Genomic DNA, 19,770 nt, shown 5'->3' on the forward strand with positions numbered 1-19,770 from the left:
CAGTTCTTTCACGAAAGATTTTGATTGCAGACCCAAAAAGCTAGAGTAACTCAGCGGAACAGGCAGCATCTTTGGAGAAAATGAGTGGGTGAGGTTTCGGGTCGAGACCCTTGTTTATTTTAGTGGTGCTGAAAAAGTTCAGGATTTTACATAGAGTTATACAACGCGGAAATAGGCCCACCCAAACAACTCCCTCCACAGCTACTTTCACTGCATCTCCAGGAGCTATAACACCTGTCCCCATTCCTCCTCTCTCACATCCATCCATGGACCCCAGTACTCTATCCAGGTGAGGGAGAGGTTCACCTCTGCTAACATAATATACTGTATATTTGCGCACCCGACGTGGCCTCCTTTACTTCAGCGAGCCCAAGCATAGTCTCAATGACGTTTCGCCAAATACTACTTGCGCTTGGTCCGTCATAACGCGCTGGATCTCCCAGCCTCTGGCCTTTGTAAATCCCCTTCCCATACAGACCATTCTATCTTGGCCAAACTGCATTGCCAGAGTGAAGCCACAAGCAAACTGCAGGAACAGCACCTCATTGGATAGCTGAACACCTAATGGTATGAACATTGAATTATCAAATTTTAGGTAATTGACCTAAAAACAACCCCAAACACCGCCCCTTCTACTTTTTCTCCCCCTCCCCTCTCCTCCCTATGTCCCACATGGACTCACACACCAATCCTCCCCTTCCACCGATATTCCACCTATAGGCATCACAATTTGTACCTCTTCTATCCTTATCCTATCTATCCTTGCATTCAAGAGAGAGCAAGATAGAGCTCTTAAGGATAGCTGAGTCAAGGGGTATGGGGAGAAGGCAGGAACGGGGTACTGATTGAGAATGATCCGCCATGATCACATTGAATGGCGGAGCTGGCTCGAATAGCCGATTGGCCTCCTCCTGCACCTATTGTCTGTTATCTCACACCTTTTGTTTTTCATCTCTGGCCTTGTCCAACCTTTTGCCTGTCCAACCATCTGCGCCTCACCACTATCCACCTATCAATTGTGTAGAAATTGCAGATGCTGGTTTAAACCAAAGGTAGACACAAAATGTGACAGTAACTCAGCGGGACAGGCAGCATCTCTGGAGAGAAGGAATGGGTGACGTTTCGGGTCTTGACATTTCAGTACAGTTAGCTCCTGTCTCACACAACCTCTTCCAGTTTCTTCCCCACCACTGATGTCATGTTCATTGGCCTTTAGTTCGCTGGCTGGTACTTGTGGCCTCCTGTACCTCGGCAAACCAACTGGAGACTCGCCAACCATTTCATTGAACGTTTGCACTCGCTCCACCAAGGCCTACTACCTGCCCCCATTGCTAACCATTTTAACTCTCTTTCCTTCCCATACTGACCTTTCTATTCTGGGCCTCTTCCATTACAAAAGCAAAGTGTTCCAACCATCTGTCTCTCAAAACTTCCCTGGCTTGTGTTCACCGCTTACCTGCCACACTTTGTGCTGCCTCTGTCTCCCAGCTTTCTCTCCCCCTCCCACAATCAAACTGCAAAAGGGTCGCAGACCGACACCATCCCCTGTTCATGTTCTCCACAGATGCTGCCTGACCTGCTGACTTGCTCCAGCACTTTCTGTCCTTTTTAATCTTGGCAGGAAGGCATACGATCTAGTTACCTTGGCAGGAAGGCATACGATCTATTTGCATTCTATATTTATTTTTATTATTTTATGTAATTTTCGGTCAGTGTTGACTCCTGTGACTGACAGCTCCCTCTGCCCCGGTCTGCGGCCGCCCCTGTCACGTGACGCGGGGCAAACTCACCGAGCGACGTGCGCCTGACGTAACACAGGACACGTAGCGTCAGCGACGTCGTTGCCTCGGCAACCGACCGGTCCGTGTGCGGGGCTGCGGCGAAGCCCAAGGAGGAGGAGCGGCCTGGGCCCGGGGATGGAGGTGAGGGTTCCTTCCCCCCGGCGGGGAGATGTTGGTGTGGCCGGAGGTATCGGCCAGGAGGTGAGGGGGTGAGGTCGCAAGACTGACTTGGAGAGATGGGGAAGGTGGCGATTGTATTAACTGAGCTGGTCCTTGCTCTTTGTCGTTCCCAGGTGGATCTGGGACCTGACTGGTTGAATCTTGTGCGTCTGACTGCTCCTCCACTGTGACATCTTCCTGCCTGCTGGGCAGTGAACAGTGAGTTTGTGTTCGTACCTTATCCACTGGGTCCTTGCATCAGATTTAGCATTCTCATCTTCGTGATCCAATTCCTCCTTGGTTCTGACTGACTCAATCTCTCTGTAACCCCCTCTGGTGCTGTGACCATCCTCCATCTGTGGCCTCTTTAGCATCATTGCATTCCTTCCCATTTTAGACTGGAGGCTTCTGCCCAGTATGTTACTGGTTCCTCTATTCTCCGTCATACATATGTACATGATATCATTGGTAAGCTTGCAGGTGACACCGCAATTATGGTACAGTGTACAGGGAAAACGGTTGTTTATGTTTACAACAGGATTTAGATCAATTGGTAAAGTGGACAAGGAAAAGACAGATGGAATTTAACTCAGACAAGTGCATATTGATGGATTTTTAGTGGTGATATCAGGGCATTGGGATTGAATTCAGACATTGAATGTTTGGATCTTGCAGAAGGGTGGCTGAGTAGATTGACTTTGGGATACCAGTACACAGTTGGCTGAAAGTTGCAACACAGGTAGAGAGAGTGAAGAAGGCCTATGGCATTCTTGCCTTCATCAGCGGAGGCTTTGAGTACAAGAGATGGACATCAGTTGTACAAACTGTTGATTAGAGAGTATTGAGAGTATTGCCTGCAGTTCTGGTTGACACACCACATGAAAGATTTGCTTAAGCCAGATAGTGTGCAGAAATTATTGCAAGAATGTTGCCTCGATTCGGTGGGCCTGCAGGTGAGATTGAGTACGCTGCTCTGTCAGGAGTGAGGAGGCTGAGAGATGACATGTTTGGGGTGCATAACATTCTGAGTGGCATAGATGGGGATAGCTAGAATTTGTTATGGTAGGAGTGCTTAACTGGAGAGCATAGGTTTAAGGAGAGACGCAGTGCATTCCAGATATTACCCAATGCCTGGGTGAAAAAAGAAATGATTCCTCCTTAAACCTGTGCCAACGACACCTCTTCCTGTGGGACAGGTTTCTTACTATAACATATATAACATATATAACATATAACAACTACAGCATGGAAACAGGCCTGTCCGGCCCTACCAGTCCACGCCGACCATTCTCCCTGACCTAGTCTCATCTACCTGCACTCAGACCATAACCCTCCAATCCCCTCCTATCCATATACCTATCCAATTTACTCTTAAATAATAAAATCGAGCCAGCCTCCACCACTTCCACCGGAAGCCCATTCCATATCAGTGGCTCTCATGATCTTGTACATCTCTATCTGCTTCGGTTCATTCTCCCCAGCACCATGAAAACATACCCAGCCTGTCCTGTCTCCCCTCATAACTGAACCATTCCACCCCAGGCAAGATTGTGGTGAATCTCCTCTCCAATGCAATCACATCTTTCCTACACGGCCAGTAGGGTGACGCAATGGTAGAGTCGCTGCATTGCAGTGCCAGAGACCTGGCTTTGTTCCGAACAACGGGTGCTGTCTTTACGGAATTTGTACGTTCATCCCGTGACCGGCATAGGTTTTCTCCGGGAAAAATATTGTTTCCTCCTTCAGATACCTGGAGTGATCTGACCCCCACAACCCTGTGGTGCAGCAAACTCCAGACATTCCCTTAGCCTACAGTGCAGTGCAGGGGGTGTTCATTTATTTCTGTACAACAAAGGAATCTGTGACCATACAGAGTAGTGCTGGGTTGTTGGACTCTGTGACCTTTCATTATGGAGCCTTATGGGATAAGCTCAGTGCTTATCAAACAGTGTTGTGTTTTACAGGCCTGTGACTGCAAGTGCATTGTCATTTCCTGTCAGATCACTATCAGTGTAATAGACTAATAAAATCAATGATCAGCCCGAAACTTCATACTCTTCTGTGCCTGTTCTCAATGATACAGTTCAATCTCAAAAATTATTGTTTCTGTTTTCAAATACCTGATGTCGTCTGGTGCACACAACTCAATGGGATAGAAAACTAAAAAGATTCACCTCCCCTGCACCATCCTGAGGATGTCCCAGACTGAAAATAGAACAGCAGAGGAACCTTCTGCCCACAATGTCTGTGGCAAACATGATGCCAAATTAAACATATCTGCTCTGCCTGCACATGATCTACATTGCTCCATCCTGCATATTTATGTGTATCTTAGAGCCTCTTAAATCCCACAACACTGACTACCTCCACCACCATATCTGGCAGCACATGGCCACTCTGGGTAAAAATTTGCCCAGATATTTGTATCATGTCCCTCTCACATTAAAGCTATTTCCTCTCATCTGACATTTTCTCTGTAGGAAACGGACCTGACTATAGTACTACAGTATATAGTATGTAGGTTGATTGGCTGGGTAAATGTAAAAATTGTCCCTAGTGGGTGTAGGATAGTGTTAATGTACGGGGATCACTGGGCGGCACGGACTTGGAGGGCCGAAAAGGCCTGTTTCCGGCTCTATATATATGATATGATATGATATGATAGACCATCAGAGTTGATGTCTTTGAGGACTGTGGTTGGTTTCTACATGTCCATCTCCAATGTAGTGCAGCGGGTGTCTTTCTGTATAACACAGGTGTTGCTGCTGGATATCTGTGGCTCCACACAGCAGTGCTGGGTTGCTAGGCTCTGTGTCCTTGCATCACGGTGCCTTATTGCTTCAGCTCTGTGCCTGTCATACAATGATGTGTATTTTCCAAGCTTAGAGTACATGGAGTGTATTATTGTCTCCTGTCCGTTCATTCTTTGTGTCATAGACTCATAAACTCATACAGCATTGAATCAGGCCCTTTGGCCCAACTTGCCCATGCTGACTAAGATGCCCCATCTACATTAGACTTCATGTTGTGCACTAAACATTACACCCTTTATCCTGTATCCGTACACTGTGATGGCTTGATTGTAATCATGTATGATCTTTTCGTCGACTGGATAGCGTGCAACAAAAAGCTTTTCACTGACACATGTGACCATAATAAACTAAACTAGACTAGTTTCATCTGCCCGCGTTTAGCGCATGTCCCTCTACACCTTTCCAATCCATGTACGTGTCCAAATGCCTTTTAAACATTGTTATTGTACCTGCCATAACTACCTCCTCTGGCAGCTCGTGCTATATACTCACCACTCGCTGTGTGGAAAATGTTGCCCCTCTGGTTCTGATTACTTCTTATCAATCTCAGCTTAAACCTATGTCCCCTTGTTCTTGATTCCTCTACTCTGCAAAATGTGCATTTCCCCTGTCCATTCCCCTCATGATCTTTCTATAAGATCATCCCTCAGTTTCTTTTTTTTTCTTTTTTAAAAATTTTATTTAAGTTTTAACAGAACTCATACATGTTACATTTCATAGTAAGCAATAATAACTACATTATAAATTCGATTATACACGTATTGTTCTGTATTATCTCCCCTCCCACCCCCCCCCCCCTTCCCCCCACCCCCAGTTAAAAAGAAGGAAAAAGAAAAAGAAAAAGAAAGAGAGAAAGAAAGAAAGCTGGAGTCCAGAAGGAGACACTTCCGGGTAATTTCTTATTAAATTCTTATTAAAGGTATCAAAACAATCCTGAATTTAAATATTTCCAATTCTTAATCCTAGCTTTAAAATGAATGGGTTCCACACCTTCAAGAAGAAGTCGTATCCATTTCTCAGATTATACGTTGCTTTTTCTAATGGGATACAACTACGCATTTCTGCATACCATCTTTCAAATCTATTGCTATTTTGAGAAATCTTTCCTGATGTTTATCTAAAATTAGCTTTAGTAATATTCCTTTAGTATCTCCCAATAAAAACAACCTTGAGTCCAATGGTATGATCTTATTCATCAATTGTTCCAATTTTTTTTTAAAGTCTTTCCAAAAAGGAGTTACCTTCTGACATGCCCATGTAGAGTGTAAAAAAGTACCCACGTCTTGGTTGCATCTAAAACAAATTTAAGATGAGTTTGGTTTTAAATTGTTTAATCTTTTAGGGGTTAAATATAGTTGATGTAAAAAATTATATTGTACTAAACTATATCTCACATTAATAGTATTTTTCATACTATCTAAACACAGTCTTTCCCAACTTGGTTCATCAATGATAATATTAAGATCTGTTTCCCATCTTTGTCTTGATTTTTGAATTCCTATCTTTGGACTAGATTTTTGTAATAATTTATACATTGATGATATAATTTTTTTTATTCCCGCCCTGAATCAAGGATTCAATTCCTTTAATCTGAAATAGAGACATTGAATTACCTAACTTTTCCCTTAAAAAAGATTGTAATTGATAATAGAAAAAAATACTATTCCCTGGAATTTGATATTTATTTCTCAATTGAGAAAATGTCAAAAAGTTATTTCCTTCATAGCAATCTCCTATATTTTTAATACCCTTCTGTTCCCAGACTTGTAGTATTTGATTATTACAAGCAAACGGCAATAATCTATTTTTTACTAATGGAGTTTTAGCTGTTAAAAAAAATCTTTTATCATTAACTTTAACTGTTTTCAACAATGTATTAATTAAATGTTTTAGCAAAGGTGACTCTTTATCCTTAACTAATAGCTTCGCTTCCCATTTATATATAAATTCTTCTGGACATAACTCTTTTATTTTATCCATTTCAATTTTAACCCATGCTGTTTTTCCACCCTCTTGATAAAAGGATGAAATAAAACTCATTTGTGCTGCCAGATAATAATTTTTAAAATTTGCTAATTGCAGTTCACCTAATTCAAATTTCCATGTTCATTTTTCCAGAGACACTCTTGGCATTTTACCTTTCCAAAGAAAATTCCTCACAATTTTGTTCAATTCTTGAAAAAAATTATTTGGCAAAGGTATAGGCAGTGTTGAAAATAAATACTGTATCCTGGGAAAAATATTCATCTTAATACAGTTCACTCTCCCTATCAATGTAATTGGAAGATTCATCCATTTCTTCAGGTCCTCATCTATTTTTTTTATTAGTGGTTTATAATTTAATTTATACAGATTATTTAACTTATTATCTACTTTAACTCCTAAGTACTTAATGCCTTCTTTTTGCCATTTAAACTGACTTTCTCTTTTACATTGATCATAATTGCCTTCAAAAAGAGGCATTATTTCAGTTTTATCTTTATTAATTTTACATCCTGATACTTTCCCGTATTCTTCCAATCTGAAATATAATTTTCTTAAGGATTCCAATGGTCTAGTAAGACAAATTAAGACATCATCTGCAAATAAAGTAATTTTGTGATCTTCCTGATTAACTTTAAATCCTTTAATGTCTGAATCTGATCTTATTAGTTCTGCCAGAGGTTCAATAGCCAGTACAAATAGAGCTGGTGACAAGGGACATCCCTGTCTGCTAGATCTTTCCAAATTATATGGTTGAGAAGATTGGCCATTTGTCACCACTTTGGCTTTGGGTTGTTTATAAAGAGCTTTTACCCAGTTAATGAAACTATTCCCCAATCCATACTTCTCTAATACTTTAAATAAAAAATCCCATTCTAACCTGTCAAACACCTTTTCAGCATCTAAAGCAACTGCTACGCTTAATTCCTTTCTGTTCTGTGCTAAATGTAAAATACTTATAAATCTTGCTACATTATCAGATATTCTCCTTTTTTTTGACAAATCCAGATTGATCCTCTTTAACCAACTTAGGTAAAAATTCTGCCAGTCTCTTTGCCAAAAGCTTGGCAACTATTTTATAATCTGCATTCAACAGTGATATTGGTCTATACGACGATGCTTTTGAAGGGTCTTTCCCTTTTTTTTGAATTACAGTTATAATTGCCATTGAAAAGGATTCCGGTAATGTAGAAGTTTTTTCCGCTTGTTGTATCACTTCCATAAATACTGGTAACAACAAATCTTTAAATTTTTTATAGAACTCTGGCGGGAAGCCATCTTCCCCTGGTGATTTATTACTTGGTAAAGAATGTAGTACTTCCTCCACTTCTCTCAAAGTAAAGGAGGCATTTAGTCCCATCTGCTCCTCATTAGAAATTGTTGGTAATTGTATCTTAGATAAGAAATTATTTATCTTAATTTCATCCTTTTCAGATTCAGAATGATACAGGTTAGTGTAAAATTGCTTAAATACCTCATTAATTTCTCTAGGTTTATGTAATAGTATTTTGATCTGTTCTAATTGAATTTATTGTTCTTAATATTTGTTCTTCTTTCAGTTGCCATGCCAATACCTTATTCGCTCTTTCTCCTAATTCATAATACCTTTGTTTAGTTCGTAATATTAATTTTTCTGTTCTATAAGTATGTAAAGTATTGTACTGAAATTTTTTATTTCCAAGTTGTATTTTTTTTGTATAACAGTATATAACAGTATATAACAGTATATAACAGAGCTTTATTTGTCATTCGGTACCAAGGTACCGAACGAAACTACATAGCAGTCGTACAAAAAAAGAACACAAGACACATAACCCCAACACAAACGTCCATCACAGTGACTCCAAACACCCCCTCACTGTGATGGAGGCAACAAAACTTCCACTCTCTTCCCCACGCTCACGGACAGACAGCTCGTCCCCGACCGACCCGCACAGTCCCCGCAAGAGGATGGAAGGCCCCGCGACCAAGCCTTGCGCAGCTAAGTCCCGTGGCCGAGCCGCACCGGGCGATGTTAAGTCCCGCGGCCGAGCCGCACCAGCGATGTAAAGCCCCGCGGCCGAGCCGCACCGGGCGATGTTATGTCCCGCGGCCGAGCCGCACCAGCGATGAAAAGTCCCGCGGCCGAGCTGCACCGGGCGATGTAAAGTCCCGCGGCCGAGCCGCACCGGGCGATGTTAGGCTACGCGGCCGAGCTGCACCGGGCACTGTTAAGTCCAGCGGCCGAGCCGCACCAGCGATGTAAAGTCCCGCGGCCTGAAGAAGCATTCTGTAAGTCTTTTTCTAATACGGTGATTTATTTTTCTAATCTTTCAGATTCCTTCCTATAATCTTTCTTTATCTTAGATGAGTAGCTTATAATTTGGCCTCTCAAGTATGCCTTCATTGCATCCCATATAATGAATTTATCATTAACTGAATTTAAATTTGTTTCCAAAAATAATCGAATTTGTCCTCGAATAAAATTGCAAAAGTCTGCCTTTTCAATAGTAAAGAGTTGAGCCTCCATCTATATACTGACTGTTCTTTATCTGGCATCTTAATTTTCATTAATAATGGTGAATGATCCAATAGCAATCTAGCCTTGTAATCTATTTGTATTATTCTTCCCCTTAATTGAGCTGAAATCAAAAATAGATCTATTCTAGAATATGTCTCATGTCTATTGGAATAGAAGGAGTAGTCTTTTTCCCTAGGATGGCTTTTCCTCCAAATATCTATTAAATTTAAATTTTCCATTAAGTTCAATGTTGTCTTCGCTGCTCTTGTCCTTGTCATTGTTCTTGATGATCTATCCATTTCTGGATCTAAACAAAAGTTAAAATCTCCCCCTACCAATATATTTTCATGTGCTTCCGCTAGATTTTCTTTTATTTTTTTTATTATTATTTATTTATTTTTATTTTTTAATTTTTGAAAAGCATATGTACAAATAGAAATAAAAGACACATTTGTTACAGAGTTCTTACATAGCTTCAATTTTTAAATTTTTAAAGAGAGAAAGTAAAAATAAAAAAAACTATAAACTATTGGGAAGAGAGAATAAGAGGATTTAAAAAAAAAAGATATAACTATAAAAATTAAAGGGAGTAGATCCGGGAGACAATAACCACAGTTGTACATCCAACCCCTAACTCAAGTTTCAACTTTTAATTTAAAATTTTTATTTTAGTCCTGTGCCAAACCCATTTACTTTTCTAAAAATTCAATAAATGGAGACCATATTTTAAAAATAACTCAGGTTTGTCAATTAAGGCAAATCTTATTTTTTCCAAATGCAGGGTCTCTGTCATTTCCGTAGTCCACATTTTAATTGTGGGGGTTATTGTTTTTTTCCAAAATTTAAGTATTAATTTTTTCGCAGTTATTAGACTGTAATCAAGAAAATGTACCTGACTTGTTGTAAAATTTGTAGTATGTTCTGATAATCCTAATATAATTAATTTTGGATCCATATCCAATTGTTTGTTAATAACTTTAGAAACTATTTTAAAAATCTCCAACCAGAAGTTTTGCATTTTTATACAAGTTACGAAAATATGAGTTAAATTAGCTTCTTGAAATTGACATTTATCACAAATAGGAGAGATACTAGGAAAAATCCTATTTAATTTCGTCTTCGAATAATGTAATCTATGTATTATTTTAAATTGTATTAAGGAATGTCTAGTATTTAATGAACATTGGTGTATATGTTGTAAACTTTCATCCCATATATCTTGCATTATGAGTTGATTCAATTCGTCCTCCCATGCTCGTCTATAAGATTCTGATGACGGAATGTCAGTGTCAAGGAGAGTATTATAAATAAAGGATATTAATTTATTTGAATTATAATGTCGATTCAGGCATACATCAAGTGTTTCTGGACCTCTAAACTTATATTCTTGCATGTGTAATTTTACATAATCTCTAAGTTGTAAATATCTAAAATAATTATTAACATGTAATCCGTACTTCTGCTGTAAATCCTGAAAAGAAAGAAAAGTTCCCTTATGATAAAGATCTCCCACCCTTTTAATTCCATAACTTTTCCATTGAGCAAATCCTCTATCTAAGACAGACGGTTTAAAAGAAGGGTTATTCGCAATAGGAAGGAAAACAGATAATTTACTCAATTTTAACGTAAGATTTAATTGTTTCCAGGTACGGATAACACTGTGTATAATGGGATTACCTCCATATGTTTTTTTATTTAAATTTATTGGAGCTAAGAGGATCGCACCAATGTCAAATGGTAAACAATCCTCTTTCTCCATCTTTAACCAATCCGGTTGTTGATCAGAATCATCCAACCAGCAGGTTATATTTTTAATATTAACCGCCCAATAATAAAATAAGAAGTTAGGTAAGGCAATTCCTCCATTAGTTTTAGACTTACATAGATGTCTTTTATTTATTCTATGAGTCTTGTAGTCCCAAATAAAATTAGTAACAATTGAATCAATTTTTAAAAAAAACTTTTTTGGAAGATAGATCGGAATTGCTTGAAATAAGTATAGTAGCTGTGGAAGAAAGATCATCTTTATAGCATTACTACGACCAACTAATGATATAGGAAGTGTTTTCCAAAATTGGATATTTCTGTGTAATTTAGTGAGTAAAGGAGGAAAATTTAATTTAAATAAAGAAGTATATTTCCTAGTCACGTAAATTCCAAGATATTTAAACTTTTCATAGGCAATTTTAAAAGGAAATTGTTGAAGTATGGCCGGATTATACTCCATTATTGGCATAATTTCACTTTTGTACCAGTTAATTCTATAACCTGAAAATGAACCAAATTGAGTTATGAGATTTAATAAATTCGGAATGCTAATTTCTGGCTTTGTAATATATATTAATACATCATCCGCATATAAAGAAATTTTATTGGTTGCATGTTTAGTGTTATAGCCATGAATATCTGAATTTGATCTAATACTCTCAGCAAGTGGTTCTATAATAAGGGCAAATAGAAGCGGTGATAGTGGACATCCTTGTCTACAACCCCTAGATAAATGAAATTTGGATGACAGCATTTGATTAGTTAATATTCTAGCTGTTGGGGATGTATATAAAAGTTTCACCCATGAACAAAAATTTTCACCTAGTTGAAATTTTTCCATCACTGAGAAAAGATAGGGCCATTCTACTTGATCAAATGCTTTTTCAGCATCTAGCGAGATGATTGCTAAATCTTCGTTTAATAGTCTATTTGAATATATTATATTGAACAAGCGTCTCAAGTTGAAAAATGAATATCGTTTGGCTATAAAGCCTGATTGATCGGGGTGTATCAATTTATCTATAACTAGACTTAATCTATGAGCTAAGATTTTCGCTAATATCTTCTGATCAGTATTTAAAAGAGCTATCGCCCTATACGAACCAGGGTCTTCAGAATCCTTATCTTTTTTAGGAATGAGGATTATTGTTGATTCAGTCAGAGTTTGCGGTAATCTCTGTTGTTTAAAGGCGTGACTATATACAGTTTGCAAACGTGGTGAGATCAAATCACTAATTTTTTAATAAAATTCATTATTTAAGCCATCAGGGCCAGGAGTCTTCCCATTTTTCATGGATTTAATGGTCTCTTCAACGTCTTTCATAGTTATTTCTGCGCCCAGTGAATTTCTATCACTCACATTCAAACCAGGAAGGTTACATTCCTGCAAAAAGTTTTGCATCTGCGCAGAGCTATCTGTTATTTTTGATGAAATTAATGACTGATAAAATTGCAAAAATCTCTGATTAATATCCTTAGGTAATTTAAGCAAATCTCCGTTTTCTGATCTAATTTTATGAATTGTAGAATCATCTTCTAATTTACGGAGTTGACGTGCTAGCAATTTCTGTGGTTTATCTCCAAATTCAAAATGTTTTTGTTTAGTATATTGAAAAAGCCTTAAAATATGAGCTGAGAGAATATAATTTAACTTATATTTGAGATCTGCAATTTTATTATGTATTTCAATAGAGGGAGCGATGGCATTTGTTATGTCTAACTGTTTTATCTGACTTTCTAGGTCATGTTGTTCAGCCCGCTTCTTCTTGTTTTGAGACGCTTGAAAGGCAATAATACATCCTGCACAAACTTCTCATCTGTATTTGGTGCATATATATTCATTAAAGTCCACAATTCTGAGAAAATTTGACAATGTACGATTATAAATCTACCTACTGGGTCACTTACAATATTTTGTATCTTAATTGGTAGCATTTTCTTAAATAGGATAGCAACCCCTCTTGCTTTTGAATTAAAAGAAGATGCTACCATACTTCCTACCCAGTCTCTCTTTAACTTTTGATGTTCTTTTTCCGTTAGATGTGTTTCTTGTAAGAAAGCTATATCCACTTCCAATTTTTTCATCTGTGTTAAAATTCTCTTCCTTTTTATCGGTCCATTTAACCCATTCACATTATAACTTAGAAAATTTAATTTATTATCCATTCATTCTTTTTTTTTTTTTTTCCCCCTTCTTCCTTACCTTGATACCTCTTCCAATATTTACGTTGTGCCGTATTTCAGTGTACTCCCTTCCATCGTCCAGGTACAAAAACAGAAAAGAAAAAAGAAAGATAGAAAAGTAAACCACCCTCCCTCTAATGTTGTTAATAAATAGATTAACAACATTACCCCCCTCTATTATACGAGGTGTGGTCCACACCACACTTGTGCCCATGATTATGGTGGAGCATGCATATTCTCCAACCCCCCCGATATTTCAAGTACTTCTAAAGATTAACTATCCTTAATACAATTGATCCCCTCTATAGTATACAGATCTTGTTAATAATCATTCATTCATGGATCTTCTTAATCAATTCTCGATGGCAATTCTTCAGCAAAATCTTGTGCTCTGACAAAGTCTTTGAAAATTTTATTTTCTCCAATGTTGATCCTGATCTTCAAAGTAGCAGGATGCAGTAAAATGAACTTATAACCTTTCTTCCATAAAATATTTTTTGCCTTATTAAATTCTTTTTTCCTGCTCAACAAGACATTACTAATATCTGGGTAAAAAATTATTTTTGTACCTTCATACTCTATTGGTTTTCCCTGTCTTATATTCATCCCGACTGATTTGAGGACCAATTCTCTATCTTGGTATCTTAAGAATTTAATCAACACAGATCTTGGCTTGAAATATTGGAATATATACATACCGTAGGTATACAATTATTTATAATACAGAAAAAAAACAGTGACCACCACTGAGGTAGAGAGAGAGGAGAGAGAGGGGTAGTGGGGTGGGGGGGAAGAGAGTTAGGCAGAGGGACCAGCAGGTGAGAGCGTGGGGAGGGGGAGGGTGTCAGAGGGTCCGGTGAAGGAGAGCCGCCACTTGCGGGGGCTGCTCTCTCCCACACTTTCCCCTCTCCCTCTCTCCCAGATCCAGAGAGATATGCGCCACTGCTCCACTCGCTTCCCCGGCCCCGTCTCCGTCTAACGCAGCAAAATAAGAACAAACATGTGTAGTTATTATTCAGAAGCCCCGCATCCCCGGGGTGAGCAGTGGCGGCGGCGAGGAGGGAAGTTTCACTTGTGTTTGTTCGTATTTCGCTGCGTTAGAGGGAGACGGGCCGGGGAGAGAGTGGAGCAGCGAAGCAGATCTCGCTGGCTCTGGGAGAGAGAGAGGGAGGGAGGGAGGGCGGGCGAGAGGGACGGAGCAGAACCCGGCGACACCCTCCCCCTCCCCGCGCTCCCGCTCTCACCTGCAGCTCCCTCTACCCCGACTCTCCCCAGGTTGAGCGGCGGCAGCAGCGGCGAGGAGGGAAGTTTCGAGGGGACGCTGCGATCTCGCCTTGTCCCGGCTCTGGGTCAGTGGCGATCCGCTCTCCGGCGAACCTTCGACAGCAGCTTCTTCCTTACAGGTCCCCACTGTCTAAGAGCTTGTTGCGGGCTGGATAAAATCTCGTGGCGGGCTGGATGTGGCCTGCGGGCCATAGTTTGGAGATCCCTGCTCTAAGGAATGAAGATGCGAGCCTGCCTAACCTTTCCCAATAGCTCAGGCCCTCATGTCCTGGGAACATGCTCATAACTCCTCTGGGCACTCTTTCCAGCTTAATAACATCCTTCCTATTACAGGGTAACCAAAATTGAAAACAATACCTCAAATCCATCCTCACCAATGTTCTGCACAACTCATCACAGGACTCCAGTCCCATTAAACATCCTTTCACCATCACCCTCTGCTTCCTTCCATGAAGCCGATTCTCTATTCAGCTCGCATCCTGTGGATCGCAAGCAATCTAACTTCCACAGCAGCTCACCATGCAGTGTGTAAGTCATACAGTGAGTGCCAGTTATCTGTCATTGTGTACAAAGCAAGTGTGTCCCACTGGTACAGTTCTGAGTCAGCCCCTGAAGAGCCTCCCCAGTTTTGACTGATCACCGTTCTATAAGCTTTGAGTTATAAGCAGGAGCAGGATGGGCTGGGACTTTTTTCAATGTAATTTAGGAGGTTGAAGGGGGACCTGAAAGAGGGACTGAACAGAAGTGGAATCTCTTTGCACCACTTGGGGTTTAGAAGAATGAGAGGTGATCTCAACGGCTTCTCTTGTTGTTTGCAGACTGATTTGGAGAGATGGAGATGGTGTCGATTGTATCCAACGAGCTGGTCCTTGCTGTCTGCCGTTCCCATGTGGATCTGGGACCTGAGTGGTGGAGTCTTGTGGACCTGACTGACCCTCCACTGTGGACATCGGGGTCTTCTCTTCCTGCCTGCTGGGCAGTGAACAGTGAGTGTTAGTGTATTTCTGTGCCGGCTTCCTGCCTCAGTTTTAACATTTTCATCTTTCTGTTCAAATTCCTTTTTGGACCTCACCACCTCACTTTTTCTGTCACCTCCTCCATTTCTGTGACTCTCTGACATCTGCTCTCCTCCATCAGTGGCCCTTTACACATCCTCACATCCCTTCACCCCACCAGTCCTGCTTCGAATACAGCTGTTCATTTCCAACCTCAGCTACGTCCTCTGCTGCAGACACAGACCCTGCATCAGTGCTGAATGCACCCACTCTCTCCCGGGTTCCACTCCTGCCTTTTATACACTGACAAATGCTCTGGGATTGTCCTTCCAGTGTTGGGAGTGGCTGTTGCATTTTGGGTGAGTGTGGTCTTTACTGGACTTCACAGTGTGATGCAGGTGCTGTTTATGTCTTTTTCTGTCCAACAAAGGTTAGTGCTGGGAATCTGTGGCCTCACAGATGAGTGCAGGAGTTGCTTGAGTCGGTGTTCTCACATTACAGTAAAGTACTGTGTACTTTACAATACAGTTGTAATGGTTTGTACCATAACAGTATGGTCCATCTATTGTAACGGTCTGGACCCTTTCAGTACAGTGCCAGGCATTGTAATGGTCTGTGACTTTGCAGTGCAATGTCGGCTGTTGTGAAGGTTTATGCCCTTCCAGTGCAGTACTGGCCGTTGTAAAGGTTTGTGCCCTTAGAGCACAGTGCTGTTGATGTTTCTCGGTCGGTTACAATGATTTATTTGAAAGATACCACATGGAAACGGGCGTTCCAGCCCACCGTACACAGCTATCATCGATCTTCACAATATTTCTCTATTGCAACACCTTCTCGTCCATTCGTACACAATTTAAGGGACAATTTACAGAGGCCAATAACAACCAACAAACGAGCACGTTTTTGTGATGAGGGAGGAAGCCGGGGCACCCGGAGGAAACCCACGCCGTCACAGAGGGAACATGCCAACTTGACACAGGCAGCAGCTGAGGGCGGGATCTATCTTGTGTCACTGGCGCCACTGTGCTGCCCATCCCTTGCGGGCCATCAGTATTGTGTTGTGTTCAATCTCTGTCTTTGTATTGAAGAGCTGGGTGTTGTACTGGTCTATGTCCTCACTGGTCGGTGTTGTGCTCTGGCAGCTCAGTGTGCGTGGAATACAGTGCCGGTGTTTGTGCTGAGTGAATCCTTATTATACAAACTGACCACATCCACCCTGGACTTTAGAAGGTTTCCATGTCTGCAGGTTATTTCCCTGAAGGACCTGTCCAATTTCCTTCTGAAAGGCCTGACTGGTTGTTTCTACCTCCCCTGGCGGCAGGGAGGTACAGATGAGAACCTCACTCAGAAAAACACAAGTTAACAGGAGCTCCCTGGCCCTTCATGCCTGCCCCACCATTAATTGTGATCATGGCTGATCTGTCCTGTCACAGTCCCACATTGGGACTGCACAACTGTAATACATCCCCACGACTGTCAACTCCAAGCCCAGTACCACATTGCCCACACTTTCCAGACCTTACAATACTGTGACATTCCTTCCAGTGATCCAGCCTCCACATTTCCAGGGAGGCAAATTCCCCAGATACCCCACCCTCAGAGGACTTGCTACAACTCTGTTTTAAATGGCCACACCCTGATCATGTAAACCTGTCCCCTCATTCCAATTCCCCCCACAGGTGGAAGCATCTCCACCTCTATCCTGTCACGACTCTTATGCTTCAGTAAATTCACCGTTCATTTTTATATTTTCGAAAATTCTGACCTTAATTTTCTCACTGCTTGTGAGAGAACAACCCTCTTCTCCTAGGAAGTATCCATCTGAATTACTTTTAAATTGACTCTGAATCCCAGCATATGCCTTGTTCAGTACAGGGTGCAGAACTGTGCCCAGTCCGCCAGGTGTGGCCTCACCAAATCCCTGCACAACTGTAATATCTCCCTATTTCTAAACTTTAACCCTCTTGCAGTAAATGCCAATGTGCCACTTCCCTCCCGCACCACTTGCTGCACCTGCCCTGTAATAAGTACACAAGAATTCCTTGTCCCCTCTACTTTGCCCTCAGCCAAGGTGCATCCTTATACTCTGCCCTCTCCTCCAGCTGACTAATATAGACAGTTAATAATTGAAGGCCCAGTCCTACACAAATGGGTTTGCTAATGTTAAATTAAGTTATAATATGACTTCCACTTGTTATAACATGTGACATGTACTGCCACTTTCAGGATATATGTGCCCCATGATTTCATGGACTCTCGGTTCATCGACTCTCCCTGAGGCCCGACCATTTACTTGGTACGTCTCACCCTATTACATCTTCCAAATTGCATCACATCAGAGGTGTCAGGATTAAATTCCATCTGCTATTCCTCTGTCTGACATTCCAGTCTGAAGAAGGGTCTCGACCCGAAACGTCACCCATTCCTTCTCTCCCGAGATGCTGCCTGACCTGCTGAGTTAGTCCAGCATTTTGTGAATAAATCGATTTGTACCAGCATCTGCAGTTATTTTCTTATACCATCTGATCTATATTCTGTTGGTGCCTCTGATAATCCTCCTCGCTCTCTACAAAACCACACATTCTAATATAATCTGTAAAGATACAAATCACACGTCCCACATTCACCTTCAAGTCTTTACATCATGAATATCAAGGGTACCAACACCAGTCTCTGTTAGCTGTCTCTCTGTCTAGTGCATGATGGGACATTTAATTCCCCTGTTCCATGACCTAGGATGGGCCTGTGGATGAGTGGCCTCACTCTTTATCACTGATCTCTTTAGTCATGTCAAGTCAAGTCAAATTTATTTGTCACATACACATACTCGATGTGCAGTGAAATGAAAGTGGCAATGCCTGCGGGTTGTGCACAAAAAGAATTACAGTTACAGCATATAAATAAAGTTAATAAGTTACTAAACATAGCACAAAAAGTGTCGACAAAAATTTAGTCTCTGGGGTTATAAAAGTTGACAGTCCTGATGGCCTGTGGGAAGAAGCTCCGTCTCATCCTCTCCGTTTTCACAGCGTGACAGCGGAGGCGTTTGCCTGATCGTAGCATCTGGAACAGTCCGTTACTGGGGTGGCAGGGGTCCCTCATGATCTTGCTTGCTCTGGATCTGCACCTCCTGATGTATAGGTCCTGCAGGGGGACGAGTGTAGTTCCCATGGTGCGTTCTGCCGAACGCACTACTCTCTGCAGGGCCATCCTGTCCTGGGCAAAGCTGTTCCCAAACCAGACTGTAATGTTGCCGGACAGGATGCTCTCTACAGCCCCAGAGTAGAAGCAATGAAGGATCCTCAGCGACACTCTGAATTTCCTCAGTTGTCTAAGGTGGTAAAGGCGCTGCTTAGCCTTACCCACCAGTGCGGCAATGTGCGTTGCCCACGTCAGATCCTCTGCGATGCGGACTCCCAAGTATTTGAAACTGCTCACCCTATCCACAATAGACCCATTTGTCTCCAGTGGCGTGTACGTCCTTGGATGTTTAGCCCTTCTGAAGTCCACAATCAGCTCTTTTGTTTTAGTGACATTCAAGAGGAGGCTATTGTCCTGACACCAGAGTGCCAGATCACTTTACTTTATCACTTTATCTCTGATCTCTTCTGTCACCATCTCTCTTATCTGACCCCAGGTTAAGTCTTCGGTCTGTGTGCCTGACTCTGACTGGGACAGATGAAACTCGTATTAAATCCAAAACACATGTGCGTTCATCGAAACAGAATAAGGCCATTCTATTCTGCATGACTGAATCATGACTGATCTATCTTTTCCTCTCAACCCCATTCTCCTTCCTTTACCCCAAAACCCCTGACACCCAAACTAATCAAAAATCTGTCAATCTCCGCCTTAAATATATCCATTGACTTGACCTCCACAATCGTCTGTGGCAATAAATTCCAGATTCACTTCCATCTGACAAAATAAATTAGTTTCTCATCCCCTTTCTTAAAGTACATCCTTTTATTCTGAGGCTATGACCTCAGGATCAGTGGAAACATCCCCTCCATGTTCACTCTATCCAGGCCTTTCACTATTCTGTAAGTTTCAATAAGGTGTCCCCACCCCCCCTCATCCTTCTAAACTCACATGGACAAGGATTGAGTGTGAATTTTGGGGAACCAGACTGGAATCCAGACTATTCATATCTGTCAGCTGTAGAGTGCCAGCTCTCTGGTCAGGGAGTCAAAGAGTGATGCAGTGTGATAACAGGCCCTTCAGGCCAACATGCCCCACCAGCCAACATGTCCCAGCTACCTGCGCTTGGTCCATATCTCTCCAAACCTGTCCTATCCATTTCC

At 41.3% G+C, this 19,770-nt stretch overlaps 1 long non-coding RNA gene across 1 annotated transcript; it reads left to right on the plus strand.

Moving 5' to 3' along the window:
* The first annotated feature begins 1,846 nt into the window (after positions 1-1,846).
* LOC144609489 (uncharacterized) lies at positions 1,847-17,911 on the plus strand. The gene is made up of 5 exons (XR_013549330.1): positions 1,847-1,982; positions 2,075-2,159; positions 5,568-5,644; positions 15,290-15,457; positions 17,693-17,911. It is a non-coding gene; the product is annotated as an uncharacterized LOC144609489 (long non-coding RNA).
* The last annotated feature ends 1,859 nt before the right edge of the window (positions 17,912-19,770 follow it).

Source organism: Rhinoraja longicauda, chromosome 34 (assembly GCF_053455715.1).
Source record: "Rhinoraja longicauda isolate Sanriku21f chromosome 34, sRhiLon1.1, whole genome shotgun sequence".
Lineage (NCBI taxonomy): Eukaryota > Metazoa > Chordata > Chondrichthyes > Rajiformes > Arhynchobatidae > Rhinoraja > Rhinoraja longicauda.